This window comes from Lithobates pipiens, unplaced genomic scaffold (genome assembly GCF_037356315.1).
Source record: "Lithobates pipiens isolate NorthernLeopardFrog02 unplaced genomic scaffold, aLitPip1_a1.2 Scaffold_19, whole genome shotgun sequence".
Classification (NCBI taxonomy): domain Eukaryota; kingdom Metazoa; phylum Chordata; class Amphibia; order Anura; family Ranidae; genus Lithobates; species Lithobates pipiens.
Genome location: NW_027507764.1, coordinates 121,440,307 through 121,457,957, shown reverse-complemented (window position 1 = coordinate 121,457,957; position 17,651 = coordinate 121,440,307). Strand labels below are relative to the sequence as shown.

The following is a 17,651-nucleotide window of genomic DNA, read 5'->3' as shown; positions in this document are numbered from 1 at the left end:
CATTCAAAGTGCGACAAGCTGAAAATTGGTCTGGATAGGAGGGGGTTTTAACTGCCCAGTAAGCAAGCGGTTAATGCTTGTAGTCTTTCCCCATAACTGAGATCCTCTTGATTAGCTTTGTTTCCCTTCTCTGAACTCTTTCCAGTTCCAGTGTTAGCTTTAAGTTCTCTTTCTTTGCTTCATAAAATGCTACAGACTTTTAGTGATCAATACAAGTGCATACAGTCTAAACTGATTTTTTTTTTACCCAGAAAAATGAAGAAAAATAAATGTTATAGAAATAAAACTCCAATTTTATTACGTATATAGAATACATACATGCACGATACTCTGTTAGTGAGCGCAGTTTGCTAATTTGACCACTGGGTGGCGACAACACACCAGCGTTGAACGTCTTGTGCTGCGGGGGGAGGTTGAGTCAAGGGAGTGACTAGCTAGGGAGAATGTACGGTAATAGCCTGCCATCCGTCCTGGTGACGAGCTCCCTGCTGTCCCTATTATAATGATTACATGTTAAAGCTCACACCTGCACTGAGTGTTCATTGTCAGGTGGAGAAGCTTGCCTGTGATGTTCTGGATGGCAGTGAAGTTGCATGGTCCCTGCCTAGATAAAGAGAAGAGAAGAAGAAGTTGGTGTGATTGGTGGCTGATGCTCTCTTTGTAAAGTTTCTCATTGTGGGATCTCTGGATTGGAGCTCCTGTGATGTCTATGGGGACTGGGTGGTGATGGCACAAGAGGACAGTACAGCAATATGTCACACTGGGTCCTCCTGATCTAAACTTCATCCACTTCTACAAAGCCAGTTGAGATGCTGGAATATTCATACTGGTGATGTATAATTAATGTTGCTTGGACAAAAGTACAGCCTGCTTACTCAAGAGTGGACATGATGCAGCTGGTTGGTTGTAGATTAGGGCAATTAAGTTACAACTGGAATTAAAGGGGCTGGACTTTGGACTCCTGGGCTTGTACAATCATGACCACCTGAGTTTACAGCTCATTCATCATCCACACTGTAATGTCTTGGCAGTCCCCGGCTTGGAGGGAACATGGAATTCCATCAAAAACTTGGGTGACCAATTGTTGGTGTCTGATGAGCGAGAGACCTCCCAGCCCTCTAAGTGCTGAAGGCAGCTGCTGCTTGGCTCATTCATAGGGAGTGGTTACCTTGAGAGCAGTTCTGAGCTTGCTGAACAGAGATTACACCTCCTAAAACCTCAGTGGGGTTCCAGTGACATCAGCTTCAGACAGGTAATACCTACTCTTCTCTTATCTTCAACCATCAGCCCCCTTTATTACATTCCTCTGTGAGATAGATCAACCTGCTGGGGGCAAACTCCCCCTCTCCAAATTGCAACACCCCCAAAAGCAACGTAGGCTGGGTTCTCAATTGGACCAAGCATCAGGGGTAGAGCACAACACTTTGTGGACTTTAGCTCTTCTAGGCAGCTTAAGTACTATAGATCTACGGGGCGAGTGGTACTTCTATGTGAGTATAAAATATTCTTGTGTGTGTTGTAGTAGAGCATGGATTAATTGTATCCAGTTCATCAGTAGAGCACAAGGTCAGTCCATGTTATCCTTGTACAGTTACTGACTATTCTTGATTTTCAAGAAAAAGTCCTTGATTTGGAATATTTGTCATTGGAACTGGCCCTGGCTTTTAGTCTTAGCAACCTCTGAGTTGAAATGGAATTGTACATTCAGTTTTTTTTTTTTTAAATAAGTATCTATTGAGGAGTGACATTTCATTGCAATAAAATGATATAGTTACAATCATAAGCTAGATGGTGGCTTCTGGCCCTTCAATGTGTGTCCGGCAAGATAACATAAATTAGCTTACCGATAAAGTGTTACCGGAAATTATTTTTAAATTATGGTGACTAATTATATTAATTAAACCTGTTAATTATAATAAACTATCCCCCCTGATTGTATTAACTTTGGAGTTTAGTTCTGAGATGAATACCTGTCAAGCTTGGTCTAATTATTCCTTTTCTCCGTCTGTGGTTGGGTGAAGAATTAAGACCCATATCTTATAAATTGAAAGCCCTGAGTCTTTAATCTTGTGGTGAGGGATAGCCTTTAGAATTTAAATTTATAGCATTTTATTTGGAATACATCCCAGAATTATTTTTTCACAGAGTATTATAGGAGCGGAGGACCTCAGCATCTTTTGCAGAAATTAGCTGGGTAACCTTACAAGGAGAATTAGATGGCTTTATCCTGTAGCTTCTTGCTCTCTTTGCTATAATGACAGTGAAATTGGATTACATGGGATGGGTGCGTACGATGAACACAAGAAAGGGTTGATGTACAACTCTACAGCTGGATAAACCTTATCATGGCCATGTGATTATGTAACTGAATTATCCCAACCACTGCCTTCTACACTGGAAGTGTGTTTGACTTTAAATGCATTAATCTAATTGAACTGATGATTTTATTCAATTTGAAAGTATGATTCACTGTGTTAATGGCTGTCATTTCTACTACCGCTGTGTTTTTATTTACAATGAGGATGACGATTAATATTATTAATATCATTTATTTTGAGATGATTGTTAGTTCTTAAAAAAAGTACACCTAAAAGATAACTTTTTTGTTTTTCTATTATATTCATTGATGCCTAGATTGAACTAATTACAATAAAAAAATATATATTTTTGATGCTTGCTTGCTTTCTCATATAGGAATTACTAGCTTTTTTTTGTTTGTTTTTTTGTAATCACATCAGAAACAATTAGTGGAAATGGGCAGTACATAGTATCAAACTGTTTTTAGAAGAATGCCGATTGATTATTGCCTTTCTGTATGGTAAGATGAAGAAGGGTCAATATAATATCAAGTTTCTGTTGCTAGGTCAGACAGTCTAAGTGGTATATTATTGAGTGGGATCAATTGAAATCTCAACACTTTTTCAGTTCAAAGCTTGGCCGGTGATTTGAACCCCAAAACTCATAGCGGCCAAAGTAGGTTGTATAATTATAGGCTAAACAGTTCAAAGCTTGGCTGGTGATTTGAACCCCAATATTCATAGTGGCCAGAGTAGGTTGTATAAGTATAGACTAAACAGTTCAAAAGCTTGGCTGGTGATTTGAACCCCAAAATTCATAGTGGCCAGAGTAGGTTGTATAAGTATAGACTAAACAGTTCAAAGCTTGGCTGATGATTTGAACCCCAAAATTCATAGTGCTCAGAGTAGGTTGTATAAGTATAGGCTAAGCAGTTCAAAGCTTGGCTGGTGATTTGAACCCCAAAATTCATAGTGGCCAGAGTAGGTTGTATAAGTATAGGCTAAACAGTTCAAAGCTTGGCTGTTGATTTGAACCCCAAAATTCATAGTGGCCAGAGTAGGTTGTATAATTATAGGCTAAACAGCATGGAAATTTGAATTGTTGTGTCATTGAATTGTTGCTTCATTTTCCCATAGGCTGTAACTCGGAAAAATTGGTTGTTGGGAAACATTGGCTTGTGTTAGATGAAGTGAAAAGCCTTACCTATGAAGTTTCTTCGGCTAATTAAAAACCGATGCCTATCGGAAAGTTTATGAAAGGCCTTAAATAACACACACAAGGAGTGTTGATTTTATTAAAAGAGTGATTATATGCAATATATTCTCTTGTAATCCCTTTCATAACTGGTATAAGTTTTCATGAAATCGAATATAAAAGCTTTGACCTTGGTGTAAATAATTCTTTGATTTATTTGGGGTGTAGGATGAAAGCTACAGTCACAAGATAGACAAGCTTGTTATTTTAATGAGATTTAAATATACAGCTTGAGAATTCCACATTTGGAACAATCGCCCAGAAGGGAGCATTTTTATATATAAACCAAAAATATCCACCGGCCAAGAACAGGTGGATGGAATGTTAATTGCTAGCAACCTTCCTGCTTTTTGCTTATTCCTGTTTTCAAAGGCCCTTTTATTTGGGATAAATCTCCCCTCAGGATAGAGTTTTTCGGCTGGCTAGGAAGAGACTTCAAGAAGTAAAGGTCATCAGGGCATAATGAAACTCTGTCCTGATTGTGGGCTTAATGCACCAAATTTCTGATGCATATAATATAGATTACTTTTTACTTTTACCAGTTATCTCTGGGATCCTGGAGAGTTGATAAAAAGTGATAAATGCATATTAAAAATGTGATAATGGATCTGCAGCTAAAAAAAAATCTAAAAACGAATATATATATATATATATATATATATATATATATATATATATATACACATACTATTTATATACTGACTCATATTTAATGGGGTTCAAATGCCTTTAGTTGGCTATATTTCCTAAAGCGGCTACTAGTGTTCTTAATTTTTTCCTTACTCTTGTCCTTCACACATATATGCCAACACTCAAAGAGGAATTTTATATGACCTTATGCAAACTTGTCAGGAGAAATGTTATTCTATCATGAAGCACTTATGTCAGATATGTCTGGTAACGTAGTGCCGATGCAGGAAAAGGACAAAGATCCCGGCATACAGTTACACTGAATTTCATTGCATTTTTTACAATAGAAATATTAAAAGGCATACCCAACCAAATCTGATTGGTTTGATTTGGGCCAGGATAGCCACCTGCCTGGATCTGTCAGGGAGTGAGGAAGTTCCTCTGACCCCCCTGTATGGCTGCTGTGACGCCAAGTGGAGGAGTCAGGCTTCCCCCCCCCCCCCCCACACTGGATTGTCATAGTGTAAGTTGTGGAAGATCAAAGGGTTAAGTCAGTGTAAGACATACAAATGTTTGCAGGAAAAGCAATGAGAGAGCTCACAGTCAGGGCCTTTGAGTATATCGGTTAGTAAGTTAAACCTGATCGTATCCACCCGGAACTCATTTTGTTAAAAATTTTACATTATTTGTCATTTTCTTAAAGAATCAATATCACAAAAAATGATAAGTGTAGAAGGGAAAATAGGCACCAAAAGCATTTACTTAAAATAAATAAATACAATTTATATATCTATATATATATATATATATATATATATATATATATATATATATATATATATATATATATATATATATAGATAAAAAAATTTTTTTTTAAATATGTGTGTATATATAATTTTTTTCTTTTTTTTTTTTTTAAATGTGTCGTTAATAATATTTTTGCCCAATCTGCCCAAGGAACAATTTATAGCACTGCCAGGAGTGCTTTCAATATTTCCCTTTTTATTCACATAGTTCACAATATATACCGTCTTGCGTTAGCGCTGCGTGTTAGCCTTAGCTGAGTGTTTTATTGCCCCCCCCCAATAGTAAGTGTACATGAACCCTTACTGTACAGCTTGGTTAGCATGTACATATAAATATAAAAATATAAAAAAAAAGTTTTCTGAATACAATTATTACATCTATTATTAGTTATTAGAGTACTATATTACTGTATATGATTTTGATTCCTTAAAGCTCAACTCCAGACAGATATAAAAGATACATATTACTGTATATGATTTTGATTCCTTAAAGATCATCTCCAGACAGATATAAAAGATACACATGAATGCAGATTTGTGTACATTAATACACTGTGAAGTGTGTGTTTTTTTTTTAAATTTTTAATGAAAGCAGTGGAAATGCCTGTACTTGATTTGTTATGAGTGTCTTAGGCCGCGTACACACGCGCGGACTGTTGGCCCAACCTTGTCCGCTGAACAGTGTTTGGGTGGACAGTCCGCTCGTGTGTGGGGCTTCAGCGGACAGTTTCAGCGGACAGTTGGCCGAACAAGGTCTTACGGAAATTCCGAAAAACTGTCCGCTGAAACAAGGTTTCAGCGGACTGTTCGCTCGTGTGTAGGCTTGTTCGGCCAACTAAGTCTCGCGCATGCTCAGAAAGGATTTCCACGTCGGAAGGTTGCATTGCAGTGTATAGGACGTCGTATTTTGCGTCCCGTCGTACGTGCCGTTCACGTCATCGCGCACGGTTTCAGCAAACTGTTCGTTCGTCGTGTGTGGCCATGTCCGTCCATGCTAAGTTTGAGCGGACTGTTCGCTCAAACTGTTGGACGGACAAAGTTGGGCCAACAGTCCGCGCGTGTGTACGCGGCCTTACAATCCTATGTACAGCAGAAATCAGACTGGTTGAGGGAGAAGCAGCACAAGAAGCCAATCAGTTTTACTGCAGTGCAAGGGGCATGTTGGTAGAAGGAGAGAGCAGAGTGACCGGAAAGAGGAGCTTATCAGTCTGCTACTTCTCTTTTCACTGTCCACTTACAGGCTAGGGGTGGGATAAAAGACAAGACCTGTAGATATAACGTAACTGCAGGAGAGATAAATTAGGTCTCCTGCCAGACAGGGCTTTGCTATGAGGATTGGATGGTCAGAAATCCATTGGCAGGTAAATTAGCTCTCTTATATGTTTTTCATCTGTGTATTTAGCTGGTTGCCGGAGTTCAGCTTACATCAAGGCGGCTGTCCAGTGACTAGGGAAATCATGGAAGTAATGGCTTAATATTTCAGTGTCTGTGTGTGATACTCTAGCTCCAGTAACATTATGCAATGAAGCCTTTCTGGGACAGTAATTGCTGTTAATAGTTACATAACATTCAATTATGTATTTGTTAAAATCCTCATATGTTTTAAATGCAGCTAGTTTACTTGAATTTGGCTTGAAGTCAGCTCCCTGTCATCCTCCCCACTGCAGCACTCAGACTGGAAGATGGAGCGAATACTTGGAGCCAATTAGGTGTGCTGCATACACATGACAACAGGAGAAGGGAGCAGAGATGTGAGCTTATCAGTGTGCTGCTGATCATTCTCTGTCCATTGACGCTAGATTCACACCTATGTGTTTTTTGCAGGCTGCATTTTCGTGGACTTGGCAGCCCATTCAAATGAAGGGACTGCCGTGTCTGCGTTTCCGGCAAAAAAAAAGAAAAGGTGAATGCACCTTTTCAAAAACGTAGCCACAGGGAAATCACATAGTCTTATTAGCCGCGTGATTTTCCTGCAGTTTTCACATGCGTGGGGGCAAGGCTGGTGCAAGGATTTTTGACACCTTATGCGAAACCTCATTTTGCCACACCCCCCTTTTCTCCACCCCTGACTCCACCCCCTTTGTCCTGCCCAGGTATACCCCACATTTTTAATGAAGTGCCCATCAAATGCAGCCCACCAGCACCCAATAAATGCAGCCTCACCAGCGCCCATAAAATGCACACTCACCAGCGCCTTTCAATTCAGCCTACCAGTGCCCATCAGTGAATGTTTGCTTCCATTCATTTGGGAGTTGGGACACAGACACAGTCCTCCGCCGTCACTGTGCCTATGACGCTATGTATGAACGGAGCTGATGCTGAGACTTAGTTGCTTGTTGCAGAGAGAAGAGAGTAGGAACAACAATGGTTGGGCGCCCCTAGGTAGCAGTGCGCCCTAGGTGGCTGCCTAGTTTGGCTAGCGGTAGCACGGTAGCGTGGGGGTGCTATTCAGAGTGAATGGAAGCACCATGTGTTTTCGCAGAGCAGTGTATTTTCACTGCAGGTGGTTACTTGCAGCGATTCCCAAACCTGAAGCCACGCACAGAGGTGTGAACCTAGCCTTAAAGACTGGTGCTAAGGAGCTAACAAAACTGTATTTTAATGTAAATCTCTGGACTAGCTGGGCAGTAAAACAAATGCTTTGGTAGGTAAAATAGTGTCCCCTAATGTATATCTGTGTATTTAGCTGTTTGCTTAGAGAACAGATTTGAATTGGACCCGCACTCAAAAAGTGAATATTTACTATGTTATAGAGAACAAAAAGTGTTAATTGTGGTTGAAAGTCTACCTTTTGTCTGGAATTCCTCTGGGAATATAGAAAAGCTCTTCCAGATATATGAGTGTCCAGACTATCTTGTGTCCTGAATATGTATGGCTGAATTTGCATCGCACTGAAACCACACGGCAGTGTGGTGCGAATCACAGCCCCAAACTGGTGCACAAAGAATGAAACAAAAAGGAAGTTTTGGACAGCCACACTCCCGAATGTAGCCTTTATTTGTAAAAAGTCCAACAGATACAAGCACAGCAAAAAAATGGGACAAACGACTGGCGCGTTTCACACTTAACAGTGCTTAGTCATCTATGACTAAGCACTGTTAAGTGTGAAACGCGTCAGTCGTTTGTCAGATTTTTTTGCTGTGGCTTGTTTCTGTTGGACTTTTTACAAATAAAGGCTATATTCCGGAGTGCGGCAGTCCAGAACTTCCTTTTTGCTTCATGTTTCTATATGCTTAGCCGGCACCTGGTGTTCCTGTTCCGAGGAGAGTTCTATATCCACATTTCCACCTGGAACGGTGATCCCCTTCCCTTCCCCTGGTGCACAAAGAATCTCATGCAGCTGTGCATGGTAACCAATCAGCTTCTAACTTCAACTTGTTCAGTTAGGCTGGATTCACACCTTTGCATTTTTAGTGCTTTTTGCATTTTGCAGATTTGCACTACAGAATGTGTTCCATAGGAATCCATGTTAAATGGACTGTAGTGCAAATCTGCAAAATGCAAAAAGCACTAAAAATACATAGGTGTGAATCTGGCCTTAAACTTTGACAATAAAACCTGGAAGCTGATTGGTTTCTATGTAGAACTGCACCAGATTTTGCACACTCCAGCTTTAGGCCTGGTTCACACCTATGCAGGTTGCAGTTGATGCATATTTCAGGTGCATTTTTCAATACACGTTTTTGATCCATTAACCTCCCTGGTGGTATTCCTGAGTGTGACTTGTGAATTTTCAGTACCAAAAGTGGTAACCCCAAGCCACGCTCCGGATCGCATCGCAGGATACCTTGTCCCCAGGATGCTGAGATGTCCTCCCACTGTGAGCGAGCCGTGTCCTCCGCTCCGTTCATCACTGTGCCGGGCTTCATTCCCTGCGAGCATCGCAACGCACAAGGATGGAGCCTGGCGCCAAATTCAAAAGGGAAAAACACAAAACACATACAGTACAGTACACTGTAATCTTACAGATTACATTACTGTATCAAATCATAAGACCGAGCCTCTTTTTCAGACTCGGTGTTTACAAGTTAAAAACTATTTTTTTTTATAGAAAATTACTTAGAACCCCCAAACATTATACATTTTTTTCTAAAACCCTAGAGAATAAAATGGCGGTCATTGCAATACTTTTTGTCACACCGTATTTGTGCAGCGGTCTTACAAGCGCACTTTTTATGGAAATGTGGAATGGCGTCAAACTTTTACCCTTAAACATCTCCATAGGCGACATTTAAAAAAATTCTACAGGTTGCATGTTTTGAATTACAGAGGAAGTCTAGGGCTAGAATTATTGCTCTCGCTCTAACGATTGTGGCGATATCTCACATGTGTGGTTTGACCACCATTTTCATATGTGGGCACTTCTGCACTTGAGCTCGTCGGGACGGGGTGCTTACATTTTTTTTTTTTTTTTCTTATTTATTTTACTTGATTTTATTTATTTTTACACTGCTTTAAAAAAAAAATGGATCACTTTTATTCCTAAACATCCCTTGTAATAGAAAAAAGCATGACAGGTCCTCTTAAATATGAGATCTGGGGTTAAAAAGTCCATAGATCTCATATTTGGACTTAAATGCAATAAAAAAAAAATGTTGTGATTTGAAAAAATGACAACAAAAAAATGGCCCTTTAAGACATATGGGCGGAAGTGACGTTTTGATGTCGCTTCCACCCTGCTATGATATGGAGACGGGTGGGGGCCATCTTCCCTTCACTTGTCTCCATACCCAGCCATGGACAGGTCGATCACCTCCGCTGCTGGCGATGGCTCTGGTTAGTGGTGAAGGGCGCGGGAGAGTGGCGGGAGGGGGGGCCTTCTCCCACCGCCGATAACAGTTATCTCGCAGGGACCACCATTATCGTAAACAGGACCGCTCACTGAAAAGATGGATACATTGGTTGTGGCAGCAGCTGCTGCCATTACTGACATATCCATCTTTAACCACTACAGATCCGCGCTATTGCCAAATGACGGCATTAGCGCGGACCTACATTTCCGGGACTACGTCTATTGACGTCGTCCCGGATACGAGCGGCCTGCGCGCCCCCTGAGGGGCGCGCGCGGCGCGCTCTGTGATCGGCGAGTCCGTGAGACTCGCCTGATCACCGATCCGTGCAAGGGGTCGATCCCGACCCCTTATCACGTGATCAGCTGTCAGCCAATGACAGCTGATCATGTGATAGAACGGAGCCGGTAATCGGCTATTATTCCTCCTCGCGCTGACAGCGCGAGGAGAGAAAAAAAAAGCCGATCACCGGCGGCCGTGATCGGGACATCAGTCCCGATCACGGCCAGCAATAGAGCTGACCACCTGCCCCCTGCCAGTGCCCACCTGCCCACCGCCGTGCCATCCTGAATAAAAGTAAGTGCCCCCCATCAGTGCCCCCCATCAGTGCCCATAGTGCCCACAGTGCCACCTACAGTGCCACCCACAATGCCACCCACAGTGCCATCCAGCAGTGCCACCAACAGTGCCACCCACAGTGCCCACAATCTGCCTCAAAGGTGCTGCGACCCAGTGCCGCCCATCAGTGCCCAGCAGTGCCGCCCATCAGTGCCCAGCAGTGCCGCCCATCAGTGCCCAGCAGTGCCACCTATCAGAGCCACCTATCAGTGCCACCTATCAGTGCCCATCAGTCCCATCTATCAGTGGTACCTATCAGTGCCCATCCGTGCCACCCATCCGTGCCACTTATCCGTGCCACCCATCCATGCCATCTTATCTGTGCCCATCTTTGCCCATCAGTGCCGCCTTATCTGTGCCCATCGGTGCCGCCTTATCTGTGCCTATTAGTGCCGCCTTAACTATGCCTATCAGTGCCCACCAATGCAGCCCATCAGTGCCCACCAATGCAGCCCATCAGTGCCCACCAATGCAGCCATCAGTGCCGCCTAATCAGCGCACTTCAATGAAGGAGAAAAATGACCCGTTTGCAAAATTTTATAACAAACTATTAAAACATGATTTTTTTATTTTTATTTTTTTGCATCTTTTTTTGTTTGTTTAGCAAAAAATAAAACTCCGAGCTGTAACTAAATACCACCAAAAGAAAGCTCTATTTGTGGGAAAAAAATGATAAAAATTTCATTTGGGTACAGTGTTGTATGCCCGCGCAATTGTCATTCAAAGTGCATCAGCGCTGAAAGCTGAAAATTGGTCTGGGACTGAGGGGGGTTTAAGTGCCCAGTAAGCAAGTGGTTAAAGTGCCAACATATATGTACAGGAGCCGGCCGGCAAGTGGTTAACATCCCTTTTGTCCCTAGTGGTTTGTCCAGTGCCCTGCATGGCCTTTTATATTACATATACTGTTCTTTCTGCCTGGAAACTTGAGGTTGTCCATGGCAACCAAAAAGTGTCCCTTTACGTCAAAAGCGGTTTTAGACCAGCTAGAAAACAGCGATAATAAATTAGAATCACTCGCAGAATTGAGTGATAGCGATTTGTGGGGAAATCCGTCATCAAACACTGAAAGTAATGACAGCGACAATTCTGCAACTGAGCAAATTTCAGTGTTTTTGATTTGATTACATTATTGAATAATTTTTATTTATTTTTTTTAAATCTTTTTATTAAGAGATTCAAAACATACAGCAGAAGCAGTAGGTACATGGCATTTGTAACAAACAAGTAAAAAAAAACTGTAAACTTGGCATATTGAAATAAAAGTGATAGGAACTTCCAGAAGTGGAGAGAGGACATCCGTCCGGTTATTATAAGAGAAGTCTTTGTAGTGCAGTCCATTCCGCGGTGCGGCCAAGTGATTCCTAACAAAAAGGTAACACAGTAATAATTCCTAACACAACCATTAGCTGTCAAGTTGTATTGAATAATTTTTATTATTATTATATTACTATTTGTTTTATAATTATTATATGTAATATAATTATTTATAGTCATGTATTATATTATGATTCATGATTTTGTGTTTCAAACTTTATCATACCCGGGATGTCTACTAGACTCTTGCTTGGACAGATTTAATTGTATTATACCTAAGAATTACAGGCCTACAGGCCTACAATATGAAACACCAAATTTCTATGCAAAACAAAGCATCAAAAATCATACTGCCCAGGGAGGTTAAAGTCTGTGGGATCAAAAACCAGAAAAAAGCCCCTGGTCCTTTCTATTAAATGTACAGATGTGAACGTGACCCATAGGAAACCATGTTAAATGGACTGTAGTGTGTGTCTGCAAAAATGAAAACACACAAAAAAAAAATGCAGGGTCTTAGTAAATCTCCCCCCACAGTGAGAAACAAGGCATAGTAAATTAGTAATGAGGAAAAGATCAGGTACGGGTAGAGCAAGGGCAGTACTGGTGACCAATCCTTTGCCCACTGCCTGCCTTTTTTTCCAGCTTCCAAAGATCACTTTCTTTTTAAAGGGGTTGTAAATCTGTGATTGCCACTTTTACCTATAGGTAAGCCTAGAATAAGGCTTACCTATAGGTAGTGGAAATATCTCCTAAACGTGCACTGTTTAGGAGATGTTTACCTTGTAGTGCAAGGTAAACATCATCGGCGCGTGCACTGTGAAGAAACGACCCTCTGAGCCGTTTCTTCACTCACAGTGCCGCGACTGACAGCTCCCACACGCATGCGCTGGAGTGACGTCACGCGGCTCGGCCAGTCACAGAGCCGGAGTCTGTGACCCCAGAAGGAAGAGGGGTGAAGATGGATGCAGCCACAAACAGGGACATCGGGGACATTGCAGGCTTCAATTGGAGTAAAGTGCCACATAATGGGCTAGTATGCGATGCACACTAGCTCATTATGCTTTTACTTTCCAGGGGAACAAAGAGGAAGTAAAACCCATCAGGATTTACTTCCTCTTTAAATTTGTTGTCAGTCCTAAGGCCCAGTTCACACCTATATGAATTACTTATTTATTTATTTGTTTTATTGCTTTTTGCAGAAACGCATTACAGTCCATTTAACTTGGGACACGTTCACTTATATGCTTTTTTTCAGCCTCTGTGTTTTTGGAAAGGGTCAGGGCCTCCTTTAAAAAGCAAAACGGTGCCTTTTTGGTTCAATAGACTTCAATAGAGAAGCTGCAAAAAAAGCACGCAGTGTCTTTTTTTTTTCCAGCGATTTGCAATTTTAATTCTACCCAAGAACAAATTGGCAAAAAAAAAAAGCATAAAAAGTGCAAAATGCATCAAGAAACGTAGGAGAAACGTTTGTGCAAAAGGCACTGAAGAAACGGATCAAAAGCAAACTACGTAGGTGTGATGATAGGCTCAGCAATGGTATGCAGTGCCAAGCTGCTGTTAACAAAGCAGACAGAATGTTGTCATGCATTAAAAAAGGGGATCAACTCCAGAGATAAAACGATAATTCTCCCGCTCTACAAGACTCTGGTCTAGCCGCACCTGGAATATGCTGTCCAGTTCTGGGCACCGGTCCTCAGGAAGGATGTACTGGAAATGGAGCGAGTACAATGAAGGGCAACAAAGCTAATAAAGGGTCTGGAGGATATTAGTTATGAGGAAAGGTTGCGAGCACTGAACTTATTCTCTCTGGAGAAGAGACGCTTGAGAGGGGATATGATTTCAATTTACAAATACCGTACTGGTGACCCCACAATAGAGATAAAACTTTTTCACGGAAGGGAGTTTAACAAAACACATGGCCACTCTTTAAAATTATAAGAAAAGAGGTTTAGCTTTAAACTACGTAGAGGGTTCTTTACTGTAAGCCCTTGTACACACGGTCGGACATTCCGACAACAAAATCCGTCTGATTTTTTCCGACAGATTTTGTCCAAAACTGGTGTTGCATACACACGGTCGGACAAAGTTGTCGGAAACTCCGATCGTTCAGAACGTGGTGACGTTCGTTCGTTACGACGGGACTACGTTCAGGCTAGTAGCCAATAGCTTTGGTCTCCTAATTTGATCTGAGCATGCGTGGCACTTTGTCCGATCTTAATTCTCTACAAACGTTCGGACTTTGTCGTGGTGTTGTGGGAACATTTTTTGTCCAGCTCTCAAACTTTGTTGGCCAGACATTCCGACAGAAAAAGTCCGGTGGAGCCCACACACAGTCGGATTATCCGACAACACGGACTGATCGGACATTTTCCGTGTGAATTTCTGACCGTGTGTACAGGGGCTAAGAGTGGCAAGGATGAGGAATTCCCTTCCACAGGTGGTGGTCTCGGGGGGGGGGGGGGGGGGGGCATTGATAGTTTCAATAAACTATTAGATAAGCACCTGAACGACCACAACATACAGGAATATACAATGTAATACTGACATACAATCACTCACACAGGTTGTACGTGATGGACTTGTGTCGTTTTTCGACCTCACCTACTAAGTAACTATGTGAACGGAGCCTAGAAGTGAGCAGCACTCCTCTCCTGAATAGGACCACATAGAAGGAAATGCGTCATTCTCTCCAGGAAGGTTTATGGAACGGTTTGTTTTTAGGTCTCACGTGTTGTGGTTTTCCCTGAACAATTACCTGTTTTTCCAGCAGAAATCCCATTCTGACAATGGTTTTTTTTCTTTGTAATCTGAGCTCCTAGTGAACGTCGTTAGGTAGGATGATGGGGATGAGCTTTTACTACAAAGAGATATGAGAGATGGATTTTATGGTGAGCTAAGTACAGGTCAAAAAGTGCATAGAGTAGAGGTTTCTATATACAAAAGGATAATATTTCCAGAAGCTAATAACCGCAGGGGATAATTAGCCCGACAAGAACGTCTCCTGCACTGTACAGCAACATATGCGGATTATTTTCATTTATTTGCCTTCACTATCAGTAGCATCTCTTTGCTGAATCAGCAGGGAACACGGCCTTGGTGACTGGTGTTTGCCAACCTGCAGATCACTCCAAGCATGGAGGCCGTCTTCATAGTTCCCTCAATGCATTCAGTCGTATACCCTATGTAGTAATCATTTCACATGGGGGAAAATTTAAATAGCGAAAAAATATTGTTCCATGCATAGCCAGCTTAATGATGTGCAGAATCCTGAAGCTTAGCAGATCAACAGCATTCAGTAGCTACTGTGAAGTCAAAGTGCAGTCGTATTGCTGCTTATTAAAACCGAAAACTTCTAATAAAGCGTTATTAAACACTAAACCAAAACTGTAATATAATACAGCTTAGCAATCATTATATATGCTGTCTGCATTAGTTTTATTTTTTTTTTACTTTTTTCCCTCTGTTTTCACCTGATGATCTGGCCAGTAACACACCTCCTGTATTAGGGTGCCCCCACTTAGTCTACTTTCACACTGGGGCATTAACGGTAAAGTGGTGCTTATTTTAGCTGCACTTTACCGCGGTGCTTTGGCGTCACTTTTTTTGGGCACTAGCGGGGCGCTTTTAACCCCCAAGAAGCGGTTAGAAAGGGGTTAAAATCGCCCGTGATGTGCCACTTCAGAAGCGCTTTTCAGGAGCCCATTAATTCCAATAGGCAGGGGCGGTGCGGGAGCGTTGTATACACAGCTCCCGCACCGCCCCAAAGGTGCAACTTGCAGGACTTTTTTTTCCATCCTGCAAGCGCACCGCCCCAGTGTGAAAGCACTCCGGCTTTCACACTGTGGTGGCTTGAGAGGCAGTTTTCAGGCGCTACTTTTAGCGCTAAAACGCCAGATAACTGCCTCAGTGTGAAAGAGGTCTAAATGCACTAAAAAAAATTAATCCAAACACCGTCTGACACTTGATAAGCAGTTACAGCAAACAGTTTTTTTTTTACCTTTTGGGATAAAGGTTTCACATGAATAGATAAAAGCTGATCATTGTAAGCACCACTGTCAGCGGTAATGGTTTGTCTCATCCCTGTAAACATATATATGAAGGAGAGCTTGTTCTTTTGAAAAACAACAGACTTACTGGCCAGATCACCAGGTCAAAATAGAAGGAAGAAAGCCTAAGAGAGAAAACGAATGTAGACATTACATCTGAGAATTGGTAAACTGCAATAGAATAAATGTTTGCTTCTTAATACCGTTTTCAAACCATGTTAGAATTTACGATAGAACTGGTATTAAAGGTTCAGGTTTAAAAAAAAACGAAAAAAACAAACAAACAAACAAACAAACATGTTATACTTACTTGCTCTGTGCAGTGGTTTTGCACAGAGAAGCCCCACTCCTCCTATTTCCGGCTCCCCTGCTGGTGCTGCTGGCTCCTCCTCCTTGACTAGTGAACGCAAAAGCAAGCCACTTTCTATGGGGGCACTAGTGCGTGCTCGCTCCCGAGCCCCACTCTATGCATTCATAAGACACAGGGGTTGATTTACTAAAGGCAAATAGAGCAGTTACACTCTGCTAGTGCAGTTGCTCCAGAGCTTAGTAAACGAGCTAAAGCTTCAAATTACAAAGAATACCCAATCATATGCAAGAAAAAAAAAACATTTTTTGCTTGCGCATGATTGGTTGATAAAAGTCAGAAAAAACTCTCCCGCATTTACTAAGCTCTGGAGCAACTGCACTTGCAAAAGTGCACAGTCTGTTTGTCTTTAGTAAATCAACCCCATAGAGCCGTGGCTTAGCCCCACCCCCACTCTCTTCTAATTGGCTCACTGGCTGTCTCAGCCGATGAGGAGAGGGACAGTAGAGGCTCTTGTGCACATCGCTGGAGCGAGGGGAGCGAGGGGAGCTCAGGTGAGTATTAGGGATGCTGTGGGGGGAGCAGCACACAGAAGGTTTTTCACCTTCTTGCATAGAATCCATTAAGGTAAAAAAATAAAATAAAATCTATCTTTACAATCACTTCAAGTAAAAAAACAAACTTCTCACTCATATTGGTACAGACCCCCTGTCCCCCCCCAGTCCCCTGCACTTGTTTTTATATTCCCTTTATACATTACTTAAAAGAGGAGTCTTCAGACTGATCATGTAACACTGGGGGAGGGGGGGGGGGGCTTCCTTCTCTTCTTCCTGTGGCAAAGGTTGGGGGTGGTAAATGGTGGTGAATGCCTGGAATGAGAAAGGATTGGCACTGGACCTCTGAGCATCTGCAGGAATCATCCCCAGATAGTGGCAGGGTATGTAACAAAAGGTGCAATTCCCATTTTGTACAGTTCCAGACTACATATTATAAATTATTCTGCTTTAAAGTGACATTAAACTCAGGTTTAGAAAATTCTATTCAAGTATGTATTCTTAGCTCAAAAAGCTGATTTGTTCTGGGTTTAATACCGCTTTTAAACCATGTTAGAATTTACGATAGGTTCAGCTTTAAAAAAACAAACAAACATGTTATACTTACCTTCTCTGTGCAGTGGTTTTGCACAGAGCAGCCCCAATCCTCCTCTTCTCAGGTCCCCCCACTGGTGCTGCTAGGTAGTGGATGTGTATAGATTATTTTTGGAGAATTAGGATTTAGTTTAGTGTCACTTTAAGTATAATAAACCTTTATTTAATAAGTCTGATAATGTCCAAAAATTTCCAGCCATGCAATCTGATTGGCTACAGGTACTACCAGAGCTTTTTTTCTCAGAGAAAAGGTGCAGAAACTCCTCCTTTTCTCTGCCCCTACCCACCTCCAAGCACCGTTTCTTGGTTCCACCCCCTACCCACCTCCCATACTGCCCTTACGAAAGGCAAATCCATTTTGCGCTGCAAGTGCAAACTACACGTGCAAAGTGCACTTGAAATTGCACTGAAAATGCACTTGGAAGTAAAGTCGCTGT

General features: G+C 41.9%; 1 protein-coding gene across 14 annotated transcripts in view; it reads left to right on the top strand.

The window, feature by feature from the left end:
• Positions 1 to 486: 486 nt before the first annotated feature.
• LOC143996244 (sodium channel protein type 5 subunit alpha-like) overlaps positions 487 to 17,651 on the top strand; it is a 553,882-nt gene continuing 536,717 nt past the window's right edge. For 7 of the 14 annotated variants that reach the window (XM_077491205.1, XM_077491206.1, XM_077491203.1 and 4 more), the window contains exon 1: positions 488 to 1,252. The gene's annotated coding sequence lies outside the window, so the exon portion shown is untranslated. The other 7 variants (XM_077491204.1, XM_077491202.1, XM_077491195.1 and 4 more) reach the window with 2 other exon arrangements.